Raw genomic sequence first — 23,058 nt, forward strand, 5'->3', positions numbered from 1 at the left:
GCTTGAGGACTCATGTCTTTACAACGTTTCAAAGTGCTACCCACGAGACGTCCTGTTTCCATGAATCTTGCTTTCAAAGAAGAATGATATATGTCGATAGTTAAGCCTGGAAACTAAACAGCTTAGGTTTTTTGTCCGAACCAAAACACTTTCTACTTGAGCTGAGCATTTTTTTTTACCAGAGTGGTGGATCTGTGGCAAAGATCTGCACCTGTGGCTGGAAGGTTGCCAGTTCAAATCCCGCGGCCAGCAGAGGAATCCTACTCCATTGGGCCCCTGAGCAAGGACCTTAACCCTAGCTGCTCCAGGGGCACTGTACAATGGCTGACTCTGCACTCTGACCCCAAGCTTCTCTCCCTGTCTGTGTGTCTTTGTGTCTCATGGAGAGCAAGCTGGGATATGCGAAAAGACGAATTCCTAATGCAAGAAATTGTATATGGCTACTAAAGTGATCTTCTCTATTTATCTCGTTCTCTCACTATTCCCCAGCTTTGATATGCCTAAGTATGTAGTGAGTTACCTTAGTGATGCAGTACACTTCTCCTTCACTTCTGTATGGTCATTGAGAGTTGTTTTGCTGCTCTGGAGCACTTAACCCAAATGTGTAGAGGATTATTGTGAGAAAAGGTATGCTAAAGCTGTCACTTTGTCTTTTGGCACTAAACACTGGTGTCCAGGCCAGGGGGATTCAAAATGGAGACGGACAGAATTACAAAAAAACTACACAAACTCCAACAACTTTTTATCACCGTTAAATGCAGCTTCATTTTCTTTTTTTTACATTGCTTATTATCTTGGTTTGTTTCATTAAGGATGGCACAGTGGTTTGTATAGCTGCCTCGCTGTGTGGGGGCTCTGGGTTCAATTCCAGACCTGTTGTGGAGTTTTTATTTTCTCTTTGTTTGTGTAGGTTTCCTTCTAAAGTCCAAAGACATACTAGTAGGATCATTGGCTTGAGAAAATTGGCCCTGGTGTGAGTGTGTGTTTGTGTGTCTGCCCCTCAACGGACCCATCCAGGCTGTATCCTGTCTTCCACCTGTTGATTGCTGGGATAGGCTCTGGGTTCCCCGCAAGCTTAAATTGGAAGAAGCATGGGTAATGTTTCATTACTTTGCTTGAATCCTTGAAGCCATATAATACACATAGCACATAATAATGTGAGGAAATGAGTTACAGGAAGCAAAGTGCTGTAGGTCAAATGGTGAAACAGAATGAGTCTGACCATCCACTGCAAATAAGTTGAACATCTTCTTTTGTGCAATTAATATTGATCTAAAAAAAACAGTCCTGGAATGCACTGCATTAACTGTGCAAGCCATAAAAGAACCTTCCTAGGACTGTTGCCTTTTTGTATGGGGCAGATGCTTACCCGTTTGTTACCCAGAGGTATTTTCTCTTGGAAATGTTATGGCCAGGCCCAGGAGCCTCCTGAGTGGCTCAACGTGTAGAGGTGCTTGCCTCCGTGTCACTGGATGATTTTGATTGGCTTTCCCCAAACAAACAACACATAACTGGCTGATCTACCCCAAGGGCCAGGCCCCTCTCAGCTTCCGGCGACCATTACTCCTATGGCTTCTGAGGGCTTGTGGTGCGATTGGTTTGGGATGTGCCTCTCCTCCCGTCGGCACTCAGACTCTGGAAGGGGGCTGTGTTGCCTGTGATGTGTTAAAATGACACCAGGGAAGCCAGGTTTGAGGAGTTTTGCCTACGCTTTCCACTGAAATAAGACTGCTGCTAAAACATTCCAATAGCCATGTGTGGGATAAGATTCTGTCTTGCCGATATTTGACTTCGTTGTTTTACACGTTGTGAGGTCTGGCCAGATTATCATAATCTGTTCATTATTTCCAACCTATAAATGTTGCTATGTGCTCTCCTATCCATTGTTCTTCAACCATGCCTTCATAGTTTCAGATGTCATATTTTATGTCTTCATGACATCTCTGTATCACTGCAAGCAAATCTCATACCTCGTCCCCCCTCCCCCGACAGGTGGGTGTCGAATGGTTTGTGTTTGCCCCACCCCATGTCTGTCTTCATTCAGGTGAGATCCATTTCCTCACACAAGATGATGTGCTAGTGGAGCATGGCAATACAGATAATGAGTGGGTGGAGGGGCAGGGGGTGACAGTAGAGCAAACAGCCATAGGGCTGACCTTTAACACACAGAGTAAAAAAAGCATCTAATTAACCCGGGCAGATGAAAAGCAGCAGAAGCTCCAATAACCCTCAGGAGGAGGCTTCATAGTCAGCATGCCTGCAGCAGCGTTTTACCATGGATGGGTAAGCTGCTAGAGTGACAAAAGTGGTGCTGGAAATGGTAATGCACACGGTGTGTAAAAAAAAACAGTGTGTGCTTGCCAGCAGATGTCTTTGTTTGTAGATCAACAGTTTCCATGCCCTGGGTGCTTTGAATTATCTCTTTCGTCTTTTACTTGTAATTTCTTGATTATGCAGCCACACCACACATCCTGCCTTCTAAGGCATCAGAGAGTTCTCTTCACGGAGGTATTCAAAAATTCATTGCTTAATTGAAAAGTGTTCCTCGTTCAAATCCATTGGAAGTCTTTTTTATACATTATGTTTAATTTGAGAAAACTGGATAAGTAGATCTTTAGTGTTTCAAATGGATAAAATGAGGAAACTGATCTGCTGAAAAGAGATTTTTATCACTAAAGTGGTTTCACCTGCATTTCCACATTATTGAATATAACTTGTTAGTCATTAACATGTTATGTTAATGAATTAAGCATTGTGTTTTAAAAATATCTCCAATTGCTGTGCTATTTTATTTCTTCTGGGGACAATACGTACACACATTATTGATTATGGACTGGGGTAATGTTCCACCCCCAACACATCAAACAAATGAAGAAAAGGACCTACATGTCCTTTGTTGTGGCCATAGTGACTTGTTTCCTTAACATTTTTAAAATGTATTTTAGTTCAGGATAGAGTAATAATGATGTGGTCTAAGAGAATAGTCGGTTGGTGGCGTCTGCCTTTTGGACAGGATGCTGAAGTTATATTTGGAAACCTTTAATCACCACTTAAAAAAAGACGCCTCCTTGTCATTTTAATTTATATAATTACAGTAAATACTAGCCAAAGAAACACTGTCATAGTAATTTAGGACAACAACAAAAAAACATTTTTGAGATAGTGGTTTGTATATATAATGGTAATCCCTAGTCTTGAAAGATGAAATAACAATTTAATGACAGAAGGAAAGCTTGTATTCAGAACATTCTCAGATAAGAAACGCATTACTGTGATGTTTTTTTAAGCCCTAAAACAAGACACCAACCAATACAGCCCAGGTTTTACATTTAATAAGGTTTTCCAACAGAGTTTGATTTTACGACCCTCTGTGACATTCAGAATTTTATGCCATAGAATAATTTTCTTTTACAAGGTTAAGGTTATCCAGCTTTGAAATACAAAAATTATAATACAACTTCACTGACCATCACCCCAAGGGTCAACCACCATACACCAGCCTCACTAAATGCATCGTGATGTCTTTAATATTCCAAATATTTGGAAATTATATGTACTTAAATAGGGACTAAAATACTAAATGCCAGAAACGTTTTCCATGCATTGCCAATTACAGTTCTGTGTGTTATACAGTTATACAACACGTGCATGTTTGTATAGGTGATGCACATGTATAACTACTTTTTGAGAAATTTAGACTATGGCATGAATAGTATAAAGGGAAGAACTGCAGTATTGAGGTTTAGCAGGACATACAGTAGAACTGTGATGATAGTGCATCTGTCCTCTAAAGTGAAAAAGACAGATCTGAGATCCAGAGGTTTCAAGTTCAATAGGATTGTGGATTCCCCAAGCCATGCTGCATGTCTGATATGCAAACTCTCCTGAACTGAAGGTGCCGAGTGTCAAAAGATGAATGGCTGTATGAGTGAGCAGGTGAAGGGAGGCTGTGTGCTTGTCCTCGTTTTTCCCATCTGTGTGCAGGAGTCATTATTGTGAACTGAGATGTAAAGATACAGTATGGGTGTAAAAAAGTGAACAGGTTATTTCATGATCAGTTGAGAGGTCCTCAGTGAAACCTGTCTAACAGGAAAACAGAATGAATAGGTGCGTGCGTCTTAGGTCACTTAGGAACTTGCTGATATCCCATTTATGGTATATAGTAGGGGAGATTGCTATCCCTGGTCCTGCAAAGACACAAGATCCTCTGATTTTTATGAATAACATGATGATTAGACTTAAGTGTTCAAAGTTTCTGTGTTGTTGATCAGTGATTTAGACCTATTAAGCTTGCAAGACTGTAATACTTGGGGTACAGATCCGATTGCTGATGGAGTGTCCTATAGTACAAAGGATGACAAGTATAATAGATGGAGAAAGAGAGGAGCAGCAAGATATCTTTTGGCTGATTCTTGAGATTTGCTGTTAAGGTTTTAAAACTTCCTTTTTACTTATTCTAACTTGCTCTTTGTCATCATCTTATCCTGTGCAAGTTATTGCCATGATTAAGGTGTCTTTTCTTATTGATGTATACAGTAGGAGGTATTCATAATTGCTGCTGTGCAATTGCAATAGTTGAAAGAATTTAAACATGCTGCCGGAGAAACTTCTGCACAAAGGTACTTTCCAGTTTCAGAGGGATAGATTAAGTAGGCTTTAAATGTTCTTCCCTGTAGGTATAAGATACCTTGGCAAAAAGAAACAATGAGGAGGAAAGTTGTGGCCTGGATGTGGTGGAAATAAGATCTGAGTATGTGCTTGGAAATGGTATATAACGCTATTAGTAATCACTTGAGCCTGATCTCAGTGCTTTCCAGCTAAATAAGAAAGGGCATGCTGAGCTCCATAGGTCTGGGCTTGCTTAAGCAGCAAGCGATTTAAATCACTCACATCAAGTGTGCTGTGAGACTGGTCTTAAGTTAACAATGAAGTTCAGCACAGAGATTTCCCAGAGGTTTGCAAAATGGATGCCTTAATCTCTCGTGATGTCGAAACGCTTCCCTCTTTAACTTGCATTCATCATATGAAGAATAATAATCCGACCTTGCCACAAAATGTAAAAGCGCCTTTATCAGCTAGAGTGTTTTCTTGTAAAATCAAATGGATTTTTCAGCTTTCAGACTTTTCTTTTGCCCTTTCAAAGCAAGAGTCTGTGCAGCGTGTGAGGTGCAAGTCTGAAGCAGCTCTGAGTGAAATGTTTCCAGTTGCTGTGTGCTGTGGTTCTTATGATGGCGCTAGTTGACGTTTGAGGGTTTAATGGAGTCTAGGTGCAGACCTTGTGGTTTAATCAGGAAATCCATTTCCATTAATTACCCAAAAGGTTTTTGTTCAAAAGCCTTTTGCAATAAAGGATGCGTAAGAGCAACATGGAGGTCCTGCTATTGTATTCTAATTGCATTGACTCTAGAATGATGAGCAGCATTTTTCCTGCCATCATTGTTGGGACGATTGGCCCTTGTGTGAGTGTGTGCCTGTCTGCGTGTCGGTGTGTGCACTGCGACAGACTGGTGTCCCACCCATGGTGTACCCTACCTTACGCCTGTTACTTGCCAAGGTCCAGCTTCCCTGCAACCCTGAACAGTAAAATTTGAGAGTGTTTTCTAATGTGTGTGCCAGGCAGCCCAGCGTACTACTTGCCTAGATGGCTATTCATTTGAAAGATGGCTATTCATTTCTTTTAATAAAGTATTACTGCAAACACAAGTTTGCAGAAGAGTGGTCTTCTCTCAATCCATGTTAATTTCACATTCATACATTGTGTATAATTGTTATTGTTAATGGGATGAATGTGTCTGTCTCCTGAGTCTGAGGTGCTTTATTCAAATGAACAGCTGACAGCAGCCTGAAACAGGCTCGAACAGGAGAACCAAAGCAACTGAGAACATCTTGAACAATGGTAGTGTCTGGCTAGGATTATGATAAAGGCTGTGTTGTGGGTTGCTTAGTCACTGCACTCTACACCTTTTATCCAATGTTCAAGGATAACCAGACGTTACAGCTTTAAATTGAAACAAATGTTAATTTTAAAATGCCATTTTGCATGAAGAAATTATGTTACTTGTACAAAACGCCAAGTTAGAGTCGGTGGAGATTTTTTCCTTAGTGTTTGCGTTTACAAAAACGGGACTTGAATATTCTTTACTGCTATTGCAACTGCTGCAGTCCCTTGTAACTCTGGGAGAAGTCATAGCAATTTCGTAATCACAGGGAGCTTGGAGGCAAGGCAAATCATTTGCTTAAGGAGAATAGATCAAGTGGTCCATATTGCCCTGGGTTCTGTCTAGATGTGTGTAGTAGTTTTAAAGCTGAACAACAAGAAAATAAACTATAAGTAAAAGTGGATGTCGGGGAAAAAAAGGGAAGGGTAAAAGACAGACTTGCCGATGAGTTTACCTTTGTTCTTTTTCTGTCTGCCAAATCCTGTATGGAGTTCATCGGGTCATTATCCAAATTAAATGTAAAAAATAATTATTTTGCAAATGTATTTGTTGTGTGAGTTTGGCTTCAGCAAAGCAATTAAAATGCAGGAGATATGGGATGTATAGCCATCGCCCTCTGTAAAGCACTCTTATTCCGTGGACCTGCACTAGCAACAATCATGAAATCTAAACACCCCCAGAAAATCTCAGACCTTCCTGTATAACACAGTAAACCTCTTGAAGTTGATATTTTACACTTTTTTTTAAACTTCACCGATAATACATTCCACCTGCTGAGTAGTGGGTTGGAGTTTCTTCTGTTTAGTCTTTTATTTTCACATTTAAATCCATTTTTATCAGCTTTTGTCATAACTGACTGCGTACAAAATACCATACTTCTCTACTAAACATGGGGAACAGTTGTCTCAATTCAAAGGTGCCAATTACCAGTCTGCATGGGAGGCTGCTCAGCTTATACTTTGCTTAGACACTGAATGCAGGGGAAAATGAAACCCAGTGTTTTTGTCGGCTTTTCTACACTTTCCCTGGAATTTTGTAAGTAATGTTTAAAGGAGATTTATATCCAGAATACACTGGTGGCATTTTAGTTGTTTTATCATAGCTTTTATTTCCTGACTTTGGAAGATCCTAGCTCTTTGAGAATTGAAATCTGATACAATTCCAAAAATTAAACCATCTTAAAGCAACGCTGTTGTGAAATCTTTTTTTTTTTTGTCGTTGGTAATTTACTTGCCGTATTGATTCAAGACAACTTAAGAATTATATAAAATACAAAGAAACGGTCAGCTGTGTTCAGATACCAAGCCATCTTCCGCAGGCTAACTTACTGCGCTAAACTAAGCTGTAACGGAAAACCCCCCAAAAAACTCAAGAGCCACAACAATCCCCGATCCCCACCACAGCCAAATAAACAAACCCGACAGATCTCGTGTTTACCTAAAACTCCAAAACATCATCAGTCTCACAAAAGTTCGCCATAGTTTATTCCACACCTCTCTTCTACCTCTCTCTCCGGACGTCCCGTACCGGCATTTTAAAACCGGACCGCTCTCTTCAGCCAATCCACAGAGAGAGCCAATTTAGGGACACACCCACCTCCAAAAATGAACCCTCCTGCACGGGAGGGGAGTATAAAAACCCAGAATGTAACAAAGATTCATCTGCACATTGTGATTTCTAGAGAATTTGTGGTTCATTCTCAACCCAGTGCAACACCGAGCTTGTCACTCTGGCTTTTTTGAGATGATGGCTCTTCAGTGCATCTGCAGGAACGCTTGTTCTGACCACAGAGGCGGTAGGCCTTGTACGTCGCCTCAGCCTTCTTCCTGAGTCAACAAATGCAGACAGAAGAAAGTGCTTGCGCATCAGACTGACAAAATCTTAAACTTCCTTTGTGGTGGGCATTAAACCTCTTGTCAAGAAAGCCTTTAATTTGCCTGAATTGCATTCCGACGCCCACTCACCACAAACCAGCTTGTTCATCTGTTACCTTATTTATAATATTTAATATTTAAATGTTGCATCGGTTTAATTGCTTCATGGCTGCCGTTTGTGGAAGTAACTGCTGATCTACTCCCTTGTACTCCTTATAAAAAAAAAATCAATTTGCCATCAGGGATAAGACCCTATGCTTGTTTTTTAAAGGGTTTGAGCATGCAGCTCCATTACAATGGCCCATCCCTTTCCTGATTATTGTTTCTGCTTTGTAAGGTGCCTCTGCTCCACTTAACTCGGATAAATGAAATTACAAGATGGAACACATCAGGATCTTTTAAAAAAAACGGACAGCATTTGATACTGAAAGGAAAAAGCTCTGTGTGACTGTCTTGCCTGGGCCTGTTCTCGTGTTTGCCAATCAATGTGCTTCCTCGACTCCTGCCTCTGGAGTTTCACTCAGACCTTCGCTGCGTTTTAGATTGGGCTCAGTGTAATACAGAGTTGTAATGGGGCACTGCACTCCTGATTGCATTTGAATGGTTGGAACTAATCAGTTCCTTCGGTTCAGTGTAAGTTGGAGCTGCTCGATTCCTTTTTTTTCTCCAAAAAACAATCACATGCCACTTATTTGTTGTCAAATATAGTTAGGAAATAAAGTCAGCAAGTTTCATACAGTATGGTCTGAGCACGTGACATAAATCATGCCCTGTTATTATACAGCTGACTTTTTTAGAATTATAAACGTGACTTGCTACTGGTTACTCACAGAATTATTAGAGATAGGCTGTGTTAGATCCAAAGAGTGCTAAATCAGACCTTTAGGAAAGCAAAGGATGATTTAGCAGTCTGCAGCAGGGGACTGAAACTCTAGTCTGAGAGATCCACAGGCATTCAGCTTTAACAGTTAGGTTAAAATGTTCAATTATTATACATCTCGAAAATATTCACTTGTTCCAATGAAGCAATTAATTGGTCCAGTAATATCTTTCAGAGTTCAGTGACTCTGGACCGTAAGTGCAGATCCTTCAGATACACAATTGTTTTGTTGATCTGTTTTCTATTGAAATTTGGAATCCAGTTCTCAGAAAAGGCTTGCTTCAAAACAAGGCCTTCAGGCTTTATATAAAACAAGGATGTGAATAGAGAAGTAAACAAAATTGGTTTTTATTTGTGGGAGGAGGAAAGGGGAACTTGTGTTGTTTTTCAGGTTATGAGATGTTCAATGATGCTTTTGATTTTTTTCTGGCCAGGATTCACCCAGGACGCAAGCAACTTATTACCACTTTATGTGAAAACACAGGTCACATTCTTTATGAAAGTACTTGCCTGTAAATTCCTTTGGAGTTATTCATTCATGTCAGATTTGCCATGGCAGTAAAGGCTGTTACCATCTTGATAGGCCTCTTTTAAAATTAATAAATAATACAAGCATGTACCTGTACTTGACAGAAGGCAATACCATCAAAACACCCCTTTTCACTGATTGGCATACACTGAAAATGAGTCACTGAAAATGACTAACAAATATGACAACATATTATTAGGAAAATATTTATTTTTTTATTCAACTTTAGGTTGATGATTTTATCACTGTTAATATATATAGTGTCAGCATAGTAGTGTAGTGAAATCCTGCAGCTTGACTGAGGTCGTTGAGGTAGTTGTCAAGACACAGGGGATTTATCATGTCTTTCAGCTTGATTTTGCAGCTTGTACGTTTAAACTACAAAGCCTACAAAGGTGTTGTAGTTGTTATTAATCTGTTTTTGAACATGATGCCAGACAAACACTTCATGTTAACAGACAAAACAACAAAAGTGTTGTTGGGACAGAGAAGCAGAGAAAACAAGTCTTTTGAAATTGTCCTGTGCTTTCAAAGTTGTCTTCTGGTCTTAGATCACTACTAATAGATCACTACTGTAATGTGTGGAATTATATATATATATTATATACCTGACACCTGAAGAAGGCTCCACGGCCGAAACGTTATGTTCTCTTTCTTCTTTTTTTCAGCATGGAATAAACCTATTACTTGTTCCTTTGCAGCCTACGCATGCTGACGCAGCTACCCACCTGAACTACTATATATATATTATGTATATATAATTTGGGGTAAACCTATTGCCAGTATTTATATACCGTTTTATAGCATTTGATAGCATTTGCCACTGCTTCTATCCATCTGTTATTGTTTTATATGAAACGTGTTCCTTTTCCATATTGTTGAGCAATTTCATTATCTGTAATTGCAGCTTAAGTATACCACCTTTGTTTACCTGCCATAAATCTGGAGTGCTCTTTTTGTCCAAAGCACATGTTATTTTTTGTCGTCTGTTACCCAGTTTATCCTGTAGTGTCTATTTCATTTGCACAGGTGGTTGCTGAGCTGCATGGCTGAACCATGCCCTTGTTTATCTCGCATGTAGCTGCTGCGTGGTGTCTGGAACAAACTGCCCACCCACGTGTTGAATCTGATACTTTGGCTGCTTTTAAAATAGGGCTGGTTGAGATCTTTGGATCAATAAGCTCCTAGGTAATTGATTGCACAGGGTGGGCTAAATGGCCTCCTCTTTGTAACATTTTTATGTTTTAATACAAAATATTGACTAGCATATTTTTTCACAAATCAACTCAAAAACACAGTTATGATTAAGGTGTACCACTGCATTTTGGCATTGTGTTGGTATCAGCTTGTGATTTTATTTGCTTACACTTCTTTTACTTTATCTTTTAGATAATTGTGAGCCCTTTATATTAATGCACAAATGCATTTGTTCCACATTCCAATTTGAGTTCCAAATTCAGTCTTGGAGCCCTGTTTGCATATTGACTTCTAATTGGTTGCTTTGACAATTGCCTGTGATTTTCCAGCCTTTAACATGCCAGTGCAAGATGACAGTCACGTTATTTAACCTGACAGTGGTTTTATGAATTAGTTAAAAAAAGGTTTGATGGACTGATATAGACAGAGTTTATTTTTGTGAATGACATCCTTTTCCTTGCTGTAAAGTCTCACAAAGGCCGTGTTATGAACTTCATGGGTCATTGCACATATGTTGTTTGTCTGCCTTCTCGGTCTGCATCAGACTCGCCTTATCCAGTTGTGGCCAATTCTACAAATCACTGATTTGTCCTATTCTGTGGCCTTCCAGGTGTCAGGCAGCTTCTGTTTGAACCATTAAGAAAGAATTGTGTGGTCATGACTTATGACTGTGATACAGATTTACAGATTTGGGACGTGCATTTTTAACACCAGCTCTTAATTATTTTGGATGTTGAAAGTTTCTTCGTACTGGTTCTTTAATTCCTTTTCTTTATACATGTGGCTGTAGACAAGTGTTCATAACTTATGTTAACAACAAGAATTTTCTTTTTCCTTTTTTTAGACTTTTGACTTAACATGGACACTCCACACCTGTGACAGCCTCTGGACATTGGGCTTATTGGTAAGTATATTCAGAAATAATATATAAGTTTACCTGTTAAGAGCAAACCAAGTTCCAGTCCATTGTATGGTAAATCAATCACAGTGACTTCCTGGCAAATATTGACTCATTTTTAACAGCAGATTTCAATTTTTGAGTTCAAGTACAGAACAGATTTGCTTCACTACAGATGTCAGGGCGGTATTGAAGCTTCCCAGGATCCCAGGATTGAAGTACAGTAGCAGTAGATCAAGGTTAGCAGTGCTCTTTCTGTTTCAGGTGGTTTCACAGAGTCTTTTAATTCCCAATTAGCTTCTAGCAGCTTTATACAAGTAAACGCAGTTATTGGAAAAAATATAATTGGCAGTTTTTAAAACTGGCATCATAATATAACGATCGTATAATTTTTGTCATGATCCATTAATAAGTTTACAAGAATGTGGGTCATGTGTGACAGTTGTATCATACTCCTTATGACTATAATTGAAAGTGGTGCCCTGTACTAATTGCCTAATTGCTGCAACAGTACCCATTTCCCACGCTGTTTTATTTGCTATAAAAAGCCTGTCACAGATGACCAAGTATTACTGTGGAGTGCAAATGCACGTGCTTTATGGGGAAAGCTTTTGGCTCAAAATCGTTTTTTTGTGTGTTACAGTTTCACAGGTTAATTCCTCTTTTTTTTACTTAGCCAAAGGTTTTTGTAACCTTGGTTACAAAAACAGGACATTTATCTGTCTGATTTCCCTTTCTAGCAGCCCTCTTGCCAGTTTTATTGTACATGTCCTGTATATAATGTCTGATGTTATGATTACTCTGTGAAATCTGACCTGTGACCATATTTCTATAGCCACAGCAGCTATTTTTTCAAAGACCTGAGCGAGAAACAGGAAGCTGCTGGTCTTAAACTCGGATGGAGCTTGGAAACCTTGTACCTCTTTTTTCTTTTTGGTGCAGTGTGTAACACATTATCTTCTTTCTTGGTGGTCCAATGGCACTTAAATGCTGAGTCTTTATGCTTTGGTAGTGCAGAAAAAACATAGCTAACGGATGTCTTAGCCTGAAACTTTAAATTTGTCTGAGTCTAAAAAAGTCATCTGTAATCAAATGCCATTGTTTTTTTCCTTAAACCTTTTTTTCAAATATTGGAATTTATTAGATACGTGCTCTATTTTGAGTCGCCCTTGTTTTATGGCATGTTTCCTTTACTGTGTGTAAAGAATGAAGTCTTGTAGCCCTGCTCTTCTGACTCTGAGACCCCTTACAAGACAGTTAGTGGTTTACAAGAGTCATTGCAGACTGCGGCACTGGTGCATCTCTCCCTGACATCACTGCAAGCCTGCAGGTGTCCCACAAGTGGCAAGAGGCACAGTTTTGCGAAAAGATAGGAAAAGTGACCAATTAACACCATCTAAACCCCTTGCAGCACTGTCAGGTGTATGTCATGTTTTGGCGAATGTCAGTCTCAAATTATTTAGTCAGTCTTCTAGTGACATCACACAGAATTGAATAACGTCCATCACAGGACACAGCCTGTGCTCTGTGTGAGCCCCTTTACTAGTGGAGCCACTTGAAAGCTCCAGGCTTGTATTTATTTATGTATTTTAATATCTAGACATACTCTATAGATATATTGTGGTTCATCGGATTGCTACACACGGGGAATGTAGAAGTAATATTCTTAAGAACAGCACCAACTGACCAGCCATTGTTAAAATAAAAGGTGAAGTCCATACCAGAGACACAGCAGCTCATTGGGCCAGAGCTCATCCCGGTAGTGTTAAGCAGGCTAGTGACCATGCCAGGCCTTTACTGGATGGGATGCCAATTTGAACAAACTTAATTTAAACAGTCACATAGACCACCTACAGCTGGATGCTCAACATGCTCAAATATGTATGAAATATTCCACAGAATGATGGAATCTTTCTTCTTTTTATTTACAATTTTACCACTTACTGTGTGTGAATGTGAAGGGAACCTCTTTTTTGTTATAACCTATAAACTTTTCTGTTTGTGTTCCTAACTGTTGAAGTAGACATGTTTGGTTGTTCGGTGTCAAATTAATTTGCTCTTAACTGTTTTAAAACTTTTTTTCTATTTAAAACACAATTTGTTGGATTGTTAGGGATTTCTTTATGCCGGATTGTCATGTGGATTTTTCTCAGCGGACTGTCTTCTTTTTTTATGTGCAGTTTCTTTCTTATTGTCACTGTAGCTAAAGCATCTTAAGAGAATTAATGGAAGGCCAATTGCTTCACAATTTAAGTCTCCATTAGAAGAAGCCAGCTCCTCAAGAGCATCCTTGTGTGGCCCTGCATTTAAGGTGTTTCTGCTCTCAGTCCATTTGTTCAGCTGCTTTGTGGTCAGACCTCACCTGTCAAAGGGCAAACTCTGATTTCATGCTTTTCCTGGTGAGAATCTGAGGAATTATTTTTACAGCTGCACAGAGTAATCTGGTCCCTGGTAGATATCTGGTGATAAATGCAGATACCAGCCGCTAGAATATAATAATGAACTCTTTACAGAATCAAGTTCTGATTACAATAAAACTGTTTTGAGGTGTTTTATTTTGTATATTGTTTTCTTAATCTTTATTTATTTTTGGTTTGTATTCTTATTAAAATGTATTTGTCAGTCTTTCATTAAAAAAAAAACGTCATGTATGTTTGACCAATTCTGGTCATAGGCTGGGTAGGCAGCTTTCTGCTTTTCTTTGTAACCTTTATGTGGAAGTATAAGTATTTCCTCACTCAAAGCATTGTGTCAGGTTATTTTGGAGGTGAACATTTTCAGAATACAATACCATGATATCCAATGCAAATTCTCTTGAGAAAGGAGACAGGAGGCAGCCGGTTGAGTATTATATTACATGGAAATGAGAAACTACAAGAGGAAGCTGTGGTTCTCCTTCTTTACCGTGATGCCTTACCTGCACTGAAATTTAAAAGGCCCAAAACTACATTCTGGGCTTTGCATTAAGATGGCCATGCCCAGTTTGTATAGGACTATGGTTCTTATGTTCTAGACTGGTGCTGTTCCCATGTAAGCTCTCATTTCATTTAATTCATTCTACTTACTGGTAATATTTTGCTAATGTCTCTTGGAACTGATGATTTAAAACATACCCAGTGTGGAACATCCCATTTTGGAAGAGGAAGTTCAGTTTTAGATTCTCTAAAGTGACTTAAATAGCTACATTTAACTCACCACATCTAAACGTTATACTTACGTTCACAAGAAGTGTAACAACTGACTTGCAAAGATGTCTTCTATCCTTCCCATCTGATGTCATTAAAATGAGCCTTAAATCATAACACTGTGGATTGTGGTGAGATGGTTACATGGAGGGATGCAGTGGGAGTTCTCTCAATCCCCCCCTTAAGATGCCTTTTACAAAAAAGAGCTGTTGGTGTCAATTGGTTTAACTCCAGATACAGCTGAAGTGCTGAAGCACAGCCTAAAACGACAGAGACACATTATTAAAAAATGTGCAACCCTATCCGTAAATATACTGCAAAAGGCATTGCCGCCAAAGCAAACTCTTTTGGTCTCTCAAGTATATTAAAATACGAACCTGAAGATTAGATGGATTTTAAGCGGATAAGATCGAAACGCATCTCCACAAGAACTGTGGAATGATAAATAAAACGGTGAAAAGCTCGTGGAATTTTTCTTAAAGCGCGGTTTAGACGTTGTGATTTCAAGACGCAGCTAATTTGGCAATCGGTATTAAGCAGTTGTAAGAAGCAGCTGTGATTTTTACAGGTGTCTCTTGTTACAGTGCAGTTGTTTTCGGACATCCATGATGGGAGAGCAAAACTCCAAAAAAACTCCTCGAAGATGAAGGTAAAAAGCAGTGTGTGGGCATGAAGAAGTGGCAGATTGAAGTCTAGTGTTCATTTGAATGAAGCATTTATGTTCAGAAGACTGTTCTGTCGTCATTGTGGGGAACTTTATATTGAGGTAACACTGTGCTTAGTTTGTATGGTACCTTTTTATCTGCGTTGTGTCCTAGCTGACTTTTTGATGATGATGTTCAAAAAGAATTTTAGTGGCAGATGATTGCTGGAAGACGGATTTGAAAGGAAGCATAGATGTTTTACTGAATACTGCGTTACAGTTGAATAAGTGTAGCAGAAAAGTTTCAAATGAAGAAGCCAGTTGTCTTGATTTGTTTTATCATGTTATGCAGAGCAATGTTTTTCGTTCCTTTTCCTTTTTCTGTTTTTGTTATTGCTGCTTACCGCTAATGTTTTTGTTTTCTTTAAAAATGTTTAAAAACGAACACTGCAGAGCTTTGAAGAGAATATAACTGGAACTAAAAAAAAAATGTTGTTCCCAAAGGAAAATCTGATTATTCAGGCACGGCTGGCAAATGGCAGGAAAAGGGCACTTGCTATATGCAACTATTTATGCATTTGGAATTCACTGCACTGGAAAGGCAAATCTGCTTATTCAGGGGCTTCGTTTGGAGTCAAGGAACTCTCTGTCTCAAGGAGAGTCTGTTTTAATGACTGTGAGAATGTCATTTAAGTCTTTAGTTAGGGAGACTGAATGGCGATGTTTGATAGAGATTTGGAGGGACATTGTGTATCTGTCACCTCAAATCTTTTATGACATGAAGCTAAAAAATAATTGGTGTTATATTATGAGGCTACATCATCATTAGATGCCATGAAAATAAGCAAATTATATAGGGAATATTAAGTCTGAAGAAATAGGCCTAGTCATATAGGCCCATTACAGGTACTGAATGTGCCTACTGTATATAACTTCATATTTCTTCAGCATAATAGGTACATTCTGAAATGTGAGGCATTATTTTAATTGTTTTCTAAACATTTCTTAATAGTTAACTATTTGTCGCTTACCTATTATTATTGATTAGAATTTCTTTTCCACAAATTGTACCTTTTAGTGTTATCTTTAGAAACTAGCCAGGAGGTATCTCTGTAAATTATCTGTTTAAGCACAACCACACCAATAACTTTTAGATAAATCAGTTCGAGCATTACAATGTCGTAGTCCTCCCCGTTAGCAGTTTTAAAAGAGAATCTTGGAAAATTTTAAAATTGAGCTTGCTTTTGAACGTTAAAGCTCACGTACAATAATTGCTAAAGAGGGTTAGCACTAATCTCATACAACATGAAACAGAATCCTAATCCCAGAGTTGTTAAAGAATTTCAAAGCAAAGAGCAATTAAATGATATTGTATAAAATTTATTTTAAAGCTGGGCTTCCTATTACGTCCAGGTGTGCCCAGTTTCAGCTGGCTTTTACTTCAGCTGGATTTCTGATTTCTTAATTGAGCTTATATTTTCTAAATACATTCTGCTACTAAAAAGGTTGGTTTTGAGTTCTTTGGGAATTTTTATGTGTTAAATAAAACCTGACACCTTCTGAGCTGAAACCAATTTAAAAAGGTCAAATTATACAATTCTGAGATACATTTGATCTAAATTACTCAAGCTCGTTTGGAGTAAAAAAGAGTAAAAAAGAAGACGTTATCAAAAGCCTTATGTTTCCTTTATAATATATTCTAGATAGGGTGATATTGTGTTTTGCTTGCTGTAGTCTGATTTACTCTGATATTAGATATGAGATACTATTGCAATTGGTCTTAGTTGCTGTTCTTTGAAAATCTGCCTTTTTTTTTAGTTTAATTACAAAGTCAAGTGGATCAAAAGGTTAAACTAACAGATTGAATACAACTCCCTGTCAGGGATCAAGATCGGTTGCGGAATCATTCGTTTTGTTAAATTCTTGTGTGCCCATTTTTGTTTGTTGTCTGCTTTATGCATCTCCACCCTCCATCCTCTGAGCAGTGCAGGGAATAGCCAGTTTTCTTTGAAAAATCTATGGCTTTATTAATATTTGAGCTTGTTTCAACATCATCAGCCATTTGTAATCTTATTAAGAAACGGACATGGTTTAGCAATGCGAATTAAAGCAAAAGGCCACGACAGAAATAGACCATGAAAGTAGACAGCCCTCATCATAACTTGAAAGAAGTAATGAAATAATGTTATCTGTTTTCTTTTCCTCTGCCTAATGTACTGTTTAATGTGAAATCCTGGACTCTTTCCACAAAATACAAGGTGAAAGTCCGTGCCTTCTTTCCAGAGGTTGTTGTGTGTCTGGTACATCTTCTGACACTGTCACTTTCATTTACATGCCATGAAAAATGAATGCCATTGCTTTTAATCAGGGATGACTTTTTACATGGCACCTATTGTAAATAGTAGTGTGGTTTTTGTCTAGATATACTAAGTCTTAATTGATGTCTAGTCTATATTGTGAAGAAATGAGAGTTCTGACATGCAGAGTTTTTGCTTGTTGAGTCATTCAAGTTGACCTTACTTTGTGCCATGGATGCATGATCATAAAATTGTCAGTTTTCCAGGAGGACTGAGTTTGTACTCTGTCGACAAAGCTGGTCAGAATGTATGAGGAGAATATGCACTGATGTTTGTGCATTTTGCATGTATATAAGTGTATGCACATACTGCATAGATCTGGGATGTTTCACCTTGTTTTCTTTAAGTTCAGAATACAATTTTGTAGTGCACATTAGCAATGAAATTCCATTGCCCCAGTCACTCTTATCCACAACTTTTGTATCCCATATATGCAAATTGGCATGAGTACAAACATTTATTGGAGAAACAGAAGAAGGTTACTAGGAATTTGGTGTCAAAGTTTTTGTTTCAACAAGTGCTGAAACCTTGCACATCAAAACATTTATATTGGCCAGAAGCAGTCACATTGCATAAATCGTTATCAAGGATTGTTTAAAGAAAAGGAAGATAGAGCACGTCTACAGATACTGCTATATTTATATTACTTTCAATAAGAAGTAATGGCTGTTACTCAGTTTTTGTGTCTATTAACTTTTGATAGTTTGACTTTTGACTGTTGCTTGATGCTAGTTGTGCATTTGTGACTCATGTTCACAGTGTTGTGGAAAGTGACTTTATATTCATAATATAACTCTTTTCCTATCTTTTTTTCACCCGTATAACTCTCTGATAGACAGAAGTTAATGTATGCATTTGTCCTTTTCAGTCTTGATTATTGTAAAACCGTAATTGTAAGAATATCCAAACACGGTCTTAAAAATAGAGCGTATTTTTACCACCCTTTTATAAGCTCCCTGTGGAAATCTGAATAAAATGTAAGGTGTGGTTGCTTGCCTGTAATTCCTGAATGTAAAGCATTTGAGATTGTGTGTGTCATGAAAGGAGCAATATAAAATAAAGATTGTTATCCCTCTTAGGTACCAGCTGTAGGACAGGAATGGTTAACACTTACTGTACCTTACCCACTCCCTAAGTCAAATGGTCTGCTAAATTTTATAAGTTGTTCCAAGACAATGTCTTCCAGTTCGTACGTCTCCACATAAAGACATTACATTTAAACTGAGTTCCTGTCCCTACAAAAGAGTAGGGGTATTAACCACTGGTGTCCTGGCTGACAGATTTTCACAGCCTGTCCTGCCGAAGTCTCCTGCTGTTCTTTAATGGACTAGGTAATTCTCCACTTATCTACGTTATCTGCTATGTTGAGCTGCTGGCAAAAAAGTCTGTCCTATGCCAGCCCAGAAGGAATTGCATGTCGGTGATGAATGATTGAAAGCCCTGTACTGTATAAATGTAAAGCATTATCATTACATCTGGGTTCGTAGAGCCAATACATTTGAACCATTTGGTTTTTATGTAGTAAATTGTAGTAAAATTTAAATGTGCTGTATATAGCCAAAGACACCTACTGTACGTACATTTTCTGTCAGTACAGATACATGGCTCTGTTTTAGGAAATCAATATTTCATTCTGTTTTCATGCTATAAATTTAATGGGGATGTTCTTCGAGACCCCTGAGTGCAGTTCTTGGTCCAAAATCTTGACTTTTGAACTAAAGTGTTGCCTCTTCCATGTTGAAAAGAATGGGTATAGCTGGAGAGTATTTAGAAGTACACCAAGCAGCCAATTTTATCGGTTGAGGATGAGTGGTAACGAAAGGTCAGCATTAGGTAATTGAAATACAATTGACAGCCTGCACAGAGGCAGTAATTGGACTGCCAGCAACACTGTTCCCCAACTGGGTCATGACGAAGAGAGCTAGTTGTTTGTTAGCCGGACATGCTGCCCCCCTCCCCCATCCCCAGAGCTTTTTTGACAAGTTTCCCAGCTGGCAGCAGTGCAGTAAGGGCAGTGGTCAGGATTCTGGACTTGTAACTGGAATTTTGTGGGTACAAATCCCGGGTGATACAGTGCTGTTGTACCCTTTAGCAAGACACTTCAACTGAAGTTTTGTAGTATAAAAAAAAAAAATTCCAAGGTGTCTAAATGTTGTTTTGGAGATGAAAGTGTCAGCCAAATAAATTTGAAATCTAAAATGTGCAACTTAGAGAAGAGCCGTTTCGGTATTTTTGTTCGTACCTGGCTCATGCTTTCCAGTTGGTGGATTAAAGACTTGTCTTAATCTTTTTATTATTTTAGTCATTGAATAACATATGTATTTTTGCGACGCGCTGACACTATTTCAGCATTCTTCCACGTTCCCAAATCATTTTTGTTTGGATAACAGATGCAGTGGGAAAGAGAGAGAAACAATGAATTGCTTTAGATTGAATTGCAATTGTGAAAAATTACAAAATGATATGTAAGCAAAGTTTAAATGAAAACTGATAAAACATATAAGCAAACATAGGAGTAGGATAGTCAGGTCACTTTTGGCTTAAATCGTAAGAGAAAATCATTTTTGTCATAATGTCATTTTTTTGTAATTGACAAAGTGGTGCTTTCACAGTCCCCCCCCCCCTCCCTCCCTCCATCACAATTTAATATGCAATTGATTATATGAATGCATGTGTAAAAATATAAAAAATGCAAATAGGAAGATGCAAACTTGGCATGAAAAGGCAAAACAACACATTTTGTTTCATGTACTTTCATTTTGTAAAATCATCTGGAGATTATATGCAGCTGGAAAAGGTGAAACAGTTGTTGAGAAGGAGTGAAAGATTTTTGATGGTTGTTCTTTAAAACGTGTAGCGAGAGATCACTCACTCATTGGTATAGCTGAGTCTTTTATGAAATTCTAGTAAGGACGGCACGAAACCATAAACCTTTTGACAACAATTTTGCCTCCAAATGGCCTCAGATTATCAAATGGCTCTTTTCTTTAACTGTTTGATCTTAGTTTAAAAGTCTCCCCACTTTAGGAAAATGGTGGTCTCTCGAACAGTGTTACAAGAAACAAGGGAATTGGAGAAATCTGTGCCCTTGTTCACTACAGAATAACAAGTTTATTCCTTTACCCCTTTAAAGAATGAATTAGGTTCAGTTGAAGCCCACAGGAGTCATTAACACACAAAGAACTGATAAATTATTCATGCTGTCACCAGGTGTCATTCTGGACTATGACTGGGACAGCCACAGCCATAGGGGAGTTTTCCAAACAGTACTTCAGGTCTCACTGGGATTTGGTGTGGGTTGAAAATCAGATCTGTCCCCAGCTGTAGAGGCAGAGGGCTTGGTGATGCTTATAAGGGCTCTGTATTTAAATGGAGCATGATGAGCCGTGATGTTAAGGAAAACAGAGCGAAGAGCCATCTTGTACTGTGATTTTATTTAAACACTTACTTGTTTTTATATGAGTGCAACATACAGTACGCGTTATTGTCTGGCCAAAAGCAACCTCTCTTCTGGAATTTGGTCTAGCCATCGTGATAGCTTTCCTCAAAGACCATATTCTGAAATTAAATTATTAAAGCCAAAAAATCAGTGAAACTGGTGGTTGGTGACAAATGAGAAGCAAGCGATGTTTCTGGAAAAATACTAAACAGTCCATTCATTGCTTCATGTTCCTTCTCCTTCCCTCTGTCTTCCTCGAATCTGAAGGTGGCTCCACAACTGAAACTTTTTCTTTTTACTTTTCAGTGTGGAATTACACTCTGCTTGTAGATGGACATTGTTGTTCTCTGGTTCTCTTCTGTCTCTTCACAATGAAATGCAGGAATTAACTGCCTTGTTAACTTCCTACATGTTAAACATTTACTCAGTTTTTTTACCAAGCCACCTGCAGCTTTTTTTGCCCTTTGTGCTTTTTGTTGCTAAATAGTCAGACAAATTCTGAATAGACCCTACATTGCACAAATTGCAGGACTTTAACCGAAACAGGCTTGGTTATAAAGCTTTAGAACATTAACCTAAGCTTCTCTGTGTGTTTTTATCGATTTAAATGTGGAGCAGTTCCAGATGGAAGATTTTGTGGAAAAATGTATTTCCATTTTTATAAAGTTTTTTGCAAACCCATAGCTGTAACCATTAGATCAAAACTTGGGTTTATTATTTTGTGGTTTAAACTTAGTCCTGTGGAATCCTCATTACCATGTTCCAAGGGCAGCTCCCTCAATTGTGAAACTACATACTGTTTTAATATTGTTTAGACATTCAGATTATGAAAATCTTATTATTACAGTTAAGATGTTTGAAAGAAAACATTAATTTAGTAAAAAAAAACACATACTAAGTGCTGTTGTGTAAAAGTTGGATTGGAACTGAAAAACCTTTTAGCTAAAGAGAAGACATTTAAACAGTGTTTATCCTACACTTAATGCACTTTAAAATCACTTGCCATCACCTAATTAGACATTAAATGGTAGAAACATGGTGGAAAATGTCCTGTTTGGATTGCTTTCAACAAAGTTAAATGAATTGCCATTTCGTTATGCTAATGCTTGTGAATGGAGAACAATTTTTAAAAGTACTTCTCACAGACCTTCATATCTTTGAGTGGTTTCTCGTCCGAAGTAGATAAATTGAACCAATCTCATATTGCCACAAGAACTATGCTAGTACAATTATAACAGTAGCCTTATCACAAGTCTCACAGGGACCATAATTTAAACCCATGGCTTCCTGTCAGCCTTTGTCAAGATAACTGTAAGAACGAAAGTAATTTGATCAGGAAACCAGTGTTTTGGGTTTTAAACTTAAAGGCTGCCAGAGATGCTGCAAAAAAAGAAAATAAAACCATTAGTTTATCTAATGAATGTGTGGATTACACAATAGAAACAAAGTTTATAGCCTTGGAGAGGCCTTAATAGGAAATGAGCAGAGCACCAGTGAGTAACATCAAAAGCAATGGCCCGGCATATTAAATTATCTAGCAAAGAGAGCTGTTGCTTATAGTCTCTGAAATTGCAGCAAAGTGAGATTTCCCCAGGAGAAAGCCGGAACCCCCAAGTTAAGTGAAAATAGTCAAAGAGATTATGGTATAAAATACTTTCAAAAAGCCACAGTTTATTTGCTGACCTAAACTTTGGAGACCCAGGTGAGCAACTCTAGGGGAATTGCTTAAGACTACAAAAAGATACAATGGACTGTTGAATCGAGTGTAAACCTGTTGCAAAAGTAATGTTTCTTTTATCCCTGTGGGATATCATTTTTGGTTTTTTTTTAGCATCATTTCTAACATTGTAAATCAGAATTTTCAAGTAGATATTTTTTTCAGCAATTTTCTTTTATCCTCTAGATGCTGTTCAGTGTGGCCGGTGGCAAATGGTTCTACCTCAGATGTTGCTCAGCAGTGTGAAATTTTTTTATTTGACAATTACAGTGCATCTGAAGTGTGAAAATATCTGAGTAAACATTTGTTTTTATTTTAGGGACGGTTATAGTTATTATTGGTACTCTTTTTATCTTTGAAGGCTCCCAAATATGGAGTTCCATTTTTATTGTTTTAAGTA

General features: G+C 38.2%; 1 protein-coding gene across 1 annotated transcript in view; it reads left to right on the forward strand.

The window, feature by feature from the left end:
* Positions 1–23,058, forward strand: part of plxnb1b (plexin b1b) — a 129,692-nt gene that overhangs the window by 25,586 nt on the left and 81,048 nt on the right. The window contains exon 2 of the mRNA XM_088636722.1: positions 11,264–11,323. The gene's annotated coding sequence lies outside the window, so the exon portion shown is untranslated. The remainder of the gene's footprint in view (positions 1–11,263; positions 11,324–23,058) is intronic.

The sequence above is a fragment of the Lepisosteus platostomus genome, chromosome 6 (genome assembly GCF_059453375.1).
Source record: "Lepisosteus platostomus isolate fLepPlt1 chromosome 6, fLepPlt1.hap1, whole genome shotgun sequence".
Classification (NCBI taxonomy): domain Eukaryota; kingdom Metazoa; phylum Chordata; class Actinopteri; order Semionotiformes; family Lepisosteidae; genus Lepisosteus; species Lepisosteus platostomus.